This window comes from Lemur catta, chromosome X, assembly GCF_020740605.2.
Source record: "Lemur catta isolate mLemCat1 chromosome X, mLemCat1.pri, whole genome shotgun sequence".
Lineage (NCBI taxonomy): Eukaryota > Metazoa > Chordata > Mammalia > Primates > Lemuridae > Lemur > Lemur catta.
In genome coordinates, this window is record NC_059155.1 from 32,143,346 (window position 1) to 32,154,559 (window position 11,214).

Genomic DNA, 11,214 nt, shown 5'->3' on the forward strand with positions numbered 1-11,214 from the left:
ATGAATCAATATTGATTCATTATTATTAACTAAAGTCCATACTTTATTCAGTTTTCCTTAGTTTTTTACCTAATGTCCTTTCTCTGTTCAAAGATCCCATCCAGGATACCACATTGCATTTAGTTGTTGTGTCTCCTTAGGCTCCTTTTAGCTGCAACAGTTTCCTCAGACTTTGTATTTGGAGATGTTGACAGTTTTGAGGAGTAGTGGTCAGGTATTTGTAGTACAGAATGTTCCTCAATTGGATTTGTGTGATATCTTATTTCATAATTAGACTGAAGTTATGGGATTTGAGGAAGAAGACCATAGAAGTAAAGTGCCATTCTCATCACACTATATCAAAGGTACCACATTTTGTGTGTGTATATAATATATTAATATATAAATAATTACAATGTACATACTGTTTTTCACTTAAATACCTATCATGAGGCTGGGCACCAGGACTCACACCTGTAATCCTAGCACTCTGGGAGGCTGAGGTGGGAGGATTGCTTGAGGTCAGGAGTTTGAGAACAGCCTGAGCAAGAGTGAGACCCCATGTCTACTAAAAATAGAAAAAAAATAGCTGGGCATGGTGGCACAAGCTGGTAGTCCCAGCTCCTCAGGAGGCTGAGGCAGGAGAATCTCCTGATTCCAGGAGTTCGAAGTTGTGGTGAGCTATGATCATGCCACGGCACTCTAGCCGGTACAACAGAGTGAGACTCTGTCTCAAAAACAAACAAATAAACAAAAACCCTAATATGAAACCCTTCCATGTCATGAACAGTGGTGTATGAATATCTACAAGTTTATTTTAAAATTTTAATGGCTTCAGAGGAGCTTTATGTCTCCATGTCTCTCCTCAAATGATGGATTCCCTGGGTCTAATTCCTATCATGTAAAGACAGTGTAATTTGTTTACATTATAAAAGAGGTCTTAATGGAAGAATTTGCTTCTTAGATTCTGGCATTGCACCTTGAGGGCTAGAGGTTGGGTTGGGCTTTGTGACCTATTTTGAATAGTTTGAATTCTCTTTAGGATCAGTGGTATGTGAGCAAGTAAAAGAAAAATAGAGAGGATAGACTAGGTAGAGAATTAAGAAAAACAAGGGACTTTTGGACTTCTACAAAAAGGGGGAGAATCTAATTCAGGGTCACTATCTGAGATACTACTGGAAATGACAATCTCCAAAGGCTATGCTTTTGTTAAACCATAGCATATTTCCATAAATTAAGAGACAAGGGATCTGGAAGATTTGTGGCAGTAGATATTTGTGTCATTTAGAAATGTCAACCACAACTTGTGACATTTTTATGGATTGGAACATGACCCCAAATAACTACCTAATTTGTACTTTGGTAGTACCATTTTATTTAATGTTAAAATTTGGTTCTTCTGGTTGGACTTTCACCTAACAAAGTCACAGTATATTCATAATTTAAACCAACACTGTGGTTGAATACAACCTCATATTTTGGGTGTTACTGCCAACTGGACAATATTTACTCACTATTCCATGTGGCTTGGAAGTAAACTGACTAATTGTTTGTTTGTTTTTAGCTCTGCTTATACTGATCCAAATAAATATGTCATTACTTTCCCCTAACATTATTATTTTAATGAAGTGAAATTAGATGTGTGTTATTGTGACTAATAGGGTGGGGATTTTGTTTTGTTTTGTTTTCGGTTAAGTATATGAGACTGACTACTATGGGAGAATACAATTGGAGATTCTTCTGATCTTTGTCTACACATCAAGAAAAGTACATTTGTAGTAGCATGCCAGGAAATGAATGGTAGGGGCTTGGACTGAGACCAGTATACCAAAGCATAATATATTGCAGCAGTAAAGCAAAGGCCAAAGGAGTTACAAAAACAAGACTGCCAACTCATATAGGATGTCTGTGCAAATAATAATAAGCAATCAGGAGATCTTAGTTCATTTATTTAAATGTATTGTGCTGGTAACAGCAGTGGACTAAGAAGTATGAGGTTCTGAATTTGAAAGCCTGATCCTATGACATGAATTCTCTATGTAACCTAGACTCATCAGTTTTTCTCTCTTGAGTTTCCATCTTCTAAGGCTCTTTCTAGCTCTAGCAGCCTATGAATTCTGTGATTCTATTTTACGTAATATATTATGCTAGGTACTTTGTGAGAGCCAAAGTTATATAAGACACTGTTCAAGTTCTTAAAAATTGATACAGAAGTTGAATGGTTTCACAAACATTTGCCCCTAGGACTCAGGAAGGCCCAACCAAGTACTGAGGCAGAGACAGAGCATGTAAGTAGGCAGAGACACAATTCCAACAATGAAACAAGTCTGCAATGTTTCTCTTAACTTCAGTTCCATGTATTCTGCTTCAAATATCTACCTATTTACTGCTAAAAGAAGTGATAAAATTGTGTCTTAGTCTGTTTTGTGCTGCTATAACAGAATACCACAGATTAGGTAATTTATAAAGAATAGAAATGTCTTTCTCATAGTTCTGGAGGCTAGAAAGTCCATGATCAAGGTGCTAAGCTGACATACGATGTGTCTGGTGAGGGCCTTATTTGCTGCATACTCACATAGCAGAAGAGCAAAGAAAAGAGTGAACCCATTCCCACAAACCCCTTTTATAAGAGCACTAAACATCTCCCATTAGGCCCCACCTCCCAACACTGTTGCATTGAGGATTAAGTTTCAACATGAGTTTTGGAAGGGACAAAAACATTCAAACCATAGAACATTGGTTTAAAAACAAATATACCAGAACTTAGGCATGTTATAGTCTCTTTGAAGTAATTAAACAACTATTCAAAGATACTTGGAAACTGCCCACATAGTCTGTGGTACATGCTCAGATTTACTCAGTTTGAATAGATCTTGGTCATTGGAGAACAGACAAGGTGTTTGGGAATAGCCAAACATCATTTCAGGCCAAGTCAATGGCCTGATAAGATGAGTGATAGATAGAGCCGGTCCATAAATTTTGAGTTAAAAATGAAGTGTGACAATTAAGAAATGAGACTGGTTTTCTTGAAGGCCTTGTAATTAGCTCTGAAGGCAATTCTTATTCCTAGAGATGTTTTGAGCATCACAAGAATAAGTAGACCTTCTCCCAAGGGAGAACACTTTGAAAGGCAACAGTATTTATCTGACATACTTATGATTTCCGAGTTTGTTTAGTTAGAAATACAAACTACATTATTAACAGTTACATATTATACCTGACTGATCCTCATTGTTACATTTTTGGGAAAAGTAGTATCTTTTACTTCTGAAGGAAAAAAATCTAAGTGACACTTACCAAATCTCCCCACCTCCCAGCCATTCATTATGTGCTACTAATATATATGCTGAGCTAGATCAATTCCTAGAGCAACTTGGTATGAAGTAGGCATTCATTTCCCCCATTTTATATATGGCAAGACTGAGGTTCAGAAAAGTTAAGTGGTGTATCAATAAACATCAGAATCTTCCTTCAAGTTAGCCAAAAATCATAAAGAAAACCTTCTCTTCAATATATTTCAGAAGTTCTTGCATAGTGGTTAGCAATGTAGCATTAATACAATTGAATTTCTCTTTTGGGTCTTGTAATATCATTTTAACCGACTAGAGTACACCATGGCTTCCATACTTGCCTGCCAGAGACTGATATAATACAAATGAATTTTCATTTATTTGGTAAATAAATGAACAATAACACTTTCAAATTTGTCAGTTATCTAGAAAAGGGTTTCTGCTCTGTTGTGTGGTTGCTTGGTTTTATTGAGTTTCAAGTCTTTTTGATCCATAATACACATTGACCTTGGCTCCTGATAAAAGTTTATTTAAGTAGTCTCCAGCTTCTAAAATTTTTTCACAGCTAAGAAAATAGTAACTATCTAACCGTAGGTAATTTGTTTAATCATTCTGAACCTATTTTCTTGTCTTTCAACTGGGGATAAAAATGTCCACCTTACAGCCTCTCACAGGATTGCTAGATCATCTGAATTCAGTAATGTATCTGAATGGACATTTAAGAAGTATAGTGTATGGAACAAAATGTACAGTATTGTTTGTTTCACATTGATTATGTGATTGACTAACCACTAAGTCAATGTGGATTCTGATGCAATTTGATCTATGTTCTGGGATGGCTCCAGATAAAGGTTACTCTCTTGTGTCAGTTCCAAAAAACAGAAAGAAGTTATACATTACTAAAGTCCAGGCTTTGAAAGGTTTCCTTTTGACAATTAACCATGGCAGCTCTTACTACTCACTGTCTAAAACATTTGATGAGGTGTTTTGTATCAATGAATCCAATGAGGACATTTTTCCAAAACGGAGTCTTCCGCAGAGATAAGCTGATTGTCTCAACAAGGAGAACAAAAGGAAGGAGTAAAAGATCTCAGCACAAGAAGCAAGAGGCCCCCCAGGGCTCTTAGCCCTGATTCTTTTGCATGGTTTGAAGGTGGGCAAAGCTATGTTGCATTGTGATCATCAGTTTCTTTGACTAAAACAAGAGGAGGGACAGAGAGAATACTACTTGCTTTGCTTACTCCCACTGGGGTACTGTGGAGAGTTTTGTTAACTGTAAAGATCTATATACAAGTAAAGAATTAATTAACAAATGTTTATTGAGTGCCTATTGTATATAATGCATAAAAATGAAACATTCACCTTGTCCTCAAGAAATTGGTAGTCTGTTTGAGAAAGAATAAAATGTGTAAAAATAAGGAAGGTGAGGTAGAAAATCCTAAGTGCCAGAATTAGATAAACATTATTATTACATTTCTGAAAATAAATCAAGTAGGTGGTGACAGGAATTGATCAATAAGATGATTAAAATGATAAAACAATCTTTATTTTAAGCACATTAGGTTTTAGTATCATATCACTTTATTCCTTGTGTTTAATTAATTAAATCATTTTTGACTTGAAAAACATTTATTGAGCAACTACTATGAGATGGTCCCTGTGCTAGGAGCCAGAGATATACAGAGGGTTAAAAGTGCATGTTCCTGCTATCAATGAACTTACAGTTTAGGGAAGAGAAAAAACATGCACAGATATGATAAAAAGTTACAGGTATTATGGTGGACACTTAGTCAGATTCCAGTGGAAAGTAGCACAAAGGAAGCAGTGGTTACCTCTAGCTGAGGGTTAACTGTAATTGAGGATGGGGTAGGAATCTGGGAAACTTCATGGAGGAGGTTTCCCTTAACTCCAGAAGAAAACTCATTTCTTTTTTTTTTTTTTTTTAAGACTCATTTCTTGAAGAGGACTCCTCCAAGCAGACAAGAAGCAAGGAGCCAGGGACATTGCTGGCAGAAGCAAGGGCATGAACACAGACACAGAGGTGCAAAAAGCCTGGGGAGTACGAGCAACTGTAAGTAGTTCTGAGTGGCACCATTGAAGTGGGCTGGGGGAAGGAAAGAGGCACAGAAAAGATGATGAGACATCATCATCTTTTGTCATCTTCACCACTTTGTCTGGATTCGGGCCTGTAACCACTCTTCAATCTATATTCCTTTTGTTTTATAAAATAGCGTCAAGTCCAACGTGCACAAAGTTGAAAGCACTTGTATCTGCAAAGAACTTTTGTTTCCAAAATTTATGGCAAGTGTTTTCCATGTAAACATGGTGCTGGATGGCACAACTGGATTTGGGGTGGTACGTCACCATCTACTGTATATTCAGTTGGCTGAATGCTTTCTGTGTGAACTTTTCTTGTTGGAAAAAACACACAATGGTCAGAAAAAAAAATTAACCATTTAGGTTTCTAGAGCTCTGAAGCAGTTGTTAGCTCACTCAATGTTAGGACTCTTCTAGAATATTTTTCAACTAAAGTCTGCACATTCTGCATTTTCATTCCTTTTTCCCCACTCTGGCTTCATTTGCATTATTGCTTACCAGTTTGGTGGGAATGGGTCTTTTCCCTTCTGCTGTGGATCAGCTATTGTGTTAGAACTCACAGGAATAAATGAATGCTTGGTGCTCCTTAAGAAGCTGACGTGTTCATGCTCTTTTGTGATCTATTTCCCTCTCAAAATTGGAGAGTCTTTATCTGCTGTTGACTACAGGCTATCTTGCCTAAGCGTCATTCCTGCCTTTTCAACAGGAGCTAGTCTAGTGCAACAGCCATTTGCCATAGGGGAATTCCATTACCTCTCCTAACCAGAAGGACAGATTCTGTCTGGTGTTTACACTGAAGATGGAGGAAATTTAATTAAATTGTTTCAAGTGCTAGATTTACTTACGCTATCAATTCACTGCTAAAACCACCATTCTCATTTTGGAGAAAGAGAATAGGACCATATGTCTCAAACTTATCAACTGTCAGCACTTCCAGTAATAGTTTTCTGCTTAGAATCAAAGAAAGATTTGGGTTTTTGAGTCCCCAAAGCCCTCTAGTTAGAACCTTATGATCTTTATGATTTTGAACTGAATTTACTATACACTTTTGTTTATTGGAATGAGGTTGGCAATAAATCTAGTATCTTATTTTCAAGATGTCTTAGGGCAACTTCAAAGGGTAGTTCTCTCCTCCCTTCATTGCCTGGTGAAGGCTATGCAGGAATTAGATTAAACAACACTGTGTCCAATAAATCGTCCACATGTTTGGCCAAGTGACAAAACACTAGCCTATGGAGAAAGCTAGAGAAAGCCAAGATAAGTACACGTACTCATTGGCATGGAAATAAATAAAGAGAAACTTAGTAAAGATTTCTGATGCCAGAGATAAAGATTTCATAATCCTGTCCAAAAAATGATATTAATATGGGGAAACTCCTCTTAAGTTTCAGTTTAAATGACCATTTGATTTGTAGGTGGAACAGAAATACATATGCATTTTCACATTTGTCTAAATTGCATATAAAGTGTTTGACATTTGGATAAAAGCTGGAAAAAAATCCTATCTGAAATCTAATGGGACGTGAAACCTGTCCTCAAGTAGCTTATAGTGCAGTTGGAAAGATGAGACTTTCACACTTGGCATCATTAAAGTCAAAGAAAATTTGTAATGATGAATGAAATGCATCCACCTTGATGTAAAGCCACATGATACAGACACACATCAAAAGCTATGGAGTTAGGTGCAGTGGCTCACACCTGTAATCCCAACATTTTGGGAGGCTGAAGTGAGACAATTGCTTGAGGACAGGAGTTTGAGACCAGTCTGGGCAACATAGTGATATCCCTATCTCTAAAAAAACAAATTAGCTGGGTGCAGTGACACATGCCTGTAGTCCAAACTACTCAGGAGGCTGAGGCAGAAGGATTGCTTGAGGCCAGGAGTTCAAGTTTATAGTGAACTACGATTGCGCATGGCACTCTAACCCAGGCAACAGAGTGAGATCCTGTCTCTAAAATAAATAAATAAATGTTATGGAAAGTTAGAGAGAGGATCAAAGGATTAATGAGAAGCTTGGGTCTTGGGAAATGCTTCATAAGAAATGTGTGATTTGTGTTATGGCTCAAAGGCTAAGCCCAGTTTGGATGCACAGAAGGGAGAGGGAATGAGATATTCTGATTGAAAAGGGGGAAGTAAAAGAACAAAGTCATGAGAAAGAGAAAGAATATGGTGGGAAGAAGGCAAGGAAGAGGCCAGGCTGCCTAGGATGGAGTATGTGAGGAGGTTGGCACAGCTGGGTAGACTCAGACTTGGCAATGCAGGCTTGAGAATTTGGTTTGAGTTCCAGAGGCAAAGAAGAGCCATCAGGATCCATTGAGCAGTGTAGTGACATGATGAAAGCAGTGTTGTGGGAAAATTAGACCAGGATTTATGGGATTACATATGGCCATCCAGATGGCAAACACACCAGTTGCAAAGATTCTTACTTGCAAGTACAATGAGCAGTGAGATGACTGTGAAGGGAAAGAGGCTAAACGCTTGCATGAAAGCAGGCTGCGATGGGGGCTCAGATCAACCAGAATGAATTCAGATGCAGAGGAAATATAGTTTCCACTGATGTATGAGAGAGGTAAAATGAAACATTCTGGTATAGTGCACGCATGGGCGTGCACAAACACACACACAAACACACACACACAAAGAAACTAAGGGGAAAAAAGAACTGAAGAGAATGAGAGAGCTGGAATAGTGAGGGTCCATTATTATCTGGCCCCTGCCTCCCACTCCAACTTAATATTCCTACATGCTCCAGTCATATTGAATTGCCTATGGTTCCCTGAAATGTTTTTCACTTTTCCAGGCCTTTGCCCAATGCACCCTTTCTCCCATTTTTCCTGAATGCATTTGTTGTAGGCAGAATAGCTGCCAAAGACATCCAGGTCCGAATCCCTGGATAGGCTGCATTACACAGCAAAAGGGACTTTGCAGATGTAATTAAGGTGATGGGATTCAAGATAGGGACTATTAGCCTGGATTTTCCAGATGGGCCCAATCTAATCACATGAGCTTTTAAAAGCAGAGAACTTTCCCTGGCTGGAGTCAGAGAGATTTAAAGTGTGAAAGAAATTCATCTCGTTGCTGGAGGGAGGCCACGTAGAAATCATGACAAGGAATGAGGGTGGCCTTTAGGTGTCAGACTGGTCTCTGGACAGCCAGCAAAGAAATGGGGCTTCAGTTCTACAAGGAACTGAATTTGGAGAACAACCTGAATGAACTTGGAAGTATATTCTTCCCAGAGCTCCAGAAAGGAATGCAGCTGCTGACACCTTGGTTTTGACCTTGTGAGATTCAAAACATAGGAACCATCTAAGCCACACTGTACCCCATGCTTCTGAGAAGGCTTTCCTAATTATGGCAGCCAATAATTATTGGTCATTTGGGCTAGGAGCAGTGTGGTGGTTAATAGTCACTGGCAATACAAATATATGCTAAAGGGAGACATAAGGGTTAGAAGGAAATACCAACAATAAGCAAGCTGATTCATCCTAGAGGACTTTAGAAAACTTAGAAATTGCAGGCACTAAGTTCTATCCACCAGTTACTAAGCCCCACTTAAGCAGTACAACTTCCAAAGCACTTTTTAGTTCTTCATTCCTAAGCAAGGAATGGATAGGCAAAGATCACCAGTCATTTGAAGGAAAACTCCAACTTGAAAGAGAGACCAAAACAGAGAAAAAAAAAAAGGAAACAGAAATAATGTTGAGAACAGAAGAGAAGATAGATAATTGTCTATGAAACAATAAATAATATCCCCAGAGAAATAAGATAATGCATTATTAAAACAAGGACTTGTTTATATGAAAGAAAGAATATTCAAAGAACAAATATGAATACCTGGAAATTAAAAATATGATAGTAAAAAAAACTGAGTAAACAAGTTTAATGATAAAGTTGAGGAAATTACACAGAAAGTAAATGAAAAAGATATTTTATTAATCAGATTTGCTTGAGTGCTTACTATGTGCCAGATACTGTTCTAGAATGTATCATCACATCATCAAGAATAATAAGCTGACACAAATTCTCTTTCCTTGTGTAGGTTACATTTTGGTGGACAATATGAGAATAAAGATAAAAGTAGAAGGACAATCTAAGCAATTCATCATCAAACTAATAACAATTTCCAGAAAGAAAACAGAAGATGATCGGAGCAAATTATCAATGAAATAGTATAAAATAGTTTTCTAGCTCTGAAGGACATGAGTTTCCCAATGAACCCAGCACAAGAGCATTGTGAGATCCCAGAACATTAACAAGTCAAGAACCTGAAAACTTCCTGAGGAAAAAAAGAAATGTCACACACAAATTATTAGATTTCTCAATAGTAAGATGTAAGAATAGAAGAGAATACAGTAATGCCTTTAAAATTCTGAACAAATGATTATTTTCAGCCAAGAATTTTATCCTCAGGTAAGCTATCGATCAAATCTGAGGGTAGAATAAAAACAATTTCAGATATGCAAAGTCTCAAAAATGTTACCTACTATGCACCCTTACTCAAGAGGTGGTGCTCATAAACCATGAAAGAGATTCATGAAAGAGGACTACCCAGGAGAGGGGTGACAGGAATTTGCAAGACGACAGCTATGCAACAATCTCAGAAAGCAAACAGTTCAGATTTGAGCAGACCAGAGGGCCTCAGAAGTGATATTTCTATGGGGAAAGCCCCCCAAAACCCAAACAGAACAAAACAACAGTAGCAAAACTGAGAGAGAATCTGACAGCTTTGCTTACATGACTGTTTGGACAATTGTACTGAGGCATTTGACAAGACTGTTGGAAGGTATAGGAAGATTTGGTCACAGGTTCAAATAAACTAAGCAAAGGAAAATAGTGAACTAGGTAATAATTAACGTCTAAAAAACCCCCCAGAACTTTCACAAGAAAGAAAGTGTAATCAAATATAGTTCTTGGCTCAGTAGTGAATAACATTTACATAACTGTAATGATGTTTACTTTAAAATGTAATATAAAACTCTCTTGGTAGAGTAGAGGATGGGAGAGGATTTGTAAGCAAATTGACTGCTCATCTACTGTCATAAGATGGCAATAGATTAATTATAATGACTCAAGAGATATGGGCTGGGCACAGTGGCTCATGCCTGTAATCCTAGCACTCTGGGAGGCTGAGGCGGGCGGATTGTTTGACCTCAGAAGTTCGAGACCAGCCTGAGCAAGAGCGAGACCCTGTCTCTACTAAAAATAGAAAGAAATTATATGGATAGCTAAAAATATATATATAGAAAAAATTAGCCGGGCATGGTGGCGCATGCCTGTAGTCCCAGCTACTCAGGAGGCTGAGGCAGGAGGATTGCTTGAGCCCAGGAGTTTGAGGTTGCTGTGAGCTAGGCTGACACCACGGCACTCTAGCCCAGGCAACAGAGCGAGACTCTGTCTCAAAAAAAAAAAAAAAAAAAGAAATGCATGCATGTTATTTAGCAATATGAAAGTGAATGTCACAAGAAACAGTTAAAAAATCAAAAGTAAAATGGGGCATGTGTGAGGGTGGAGGAAGAATATGGAGATGGGGTCTTGCTTTGTCTTGTAGTATAAGCTTTTTATACTAGACTAACATAACATTGTGAGTCAGCATACATTACTCAGATAAAAATAATGATTAGTTTGAAAAAGAGTCAATGATGGTTAAACATAAGGGAGAGGTTATTTTTACCTCCATTTTCTGAACCTTCTGCTCCTAGACATCCTGTGGTTTCCTCCTGGCCATAATTGGAGAAGGAAAGAGTCTGAAAAGTTTTTTCATACTGAGATTCCAGGCACTTAAGGGAGGAGGGTCTGATGGGGTAGAGTCTACATTTTTCAAAGAGAAGTTTGGATCAGGTCAATGTT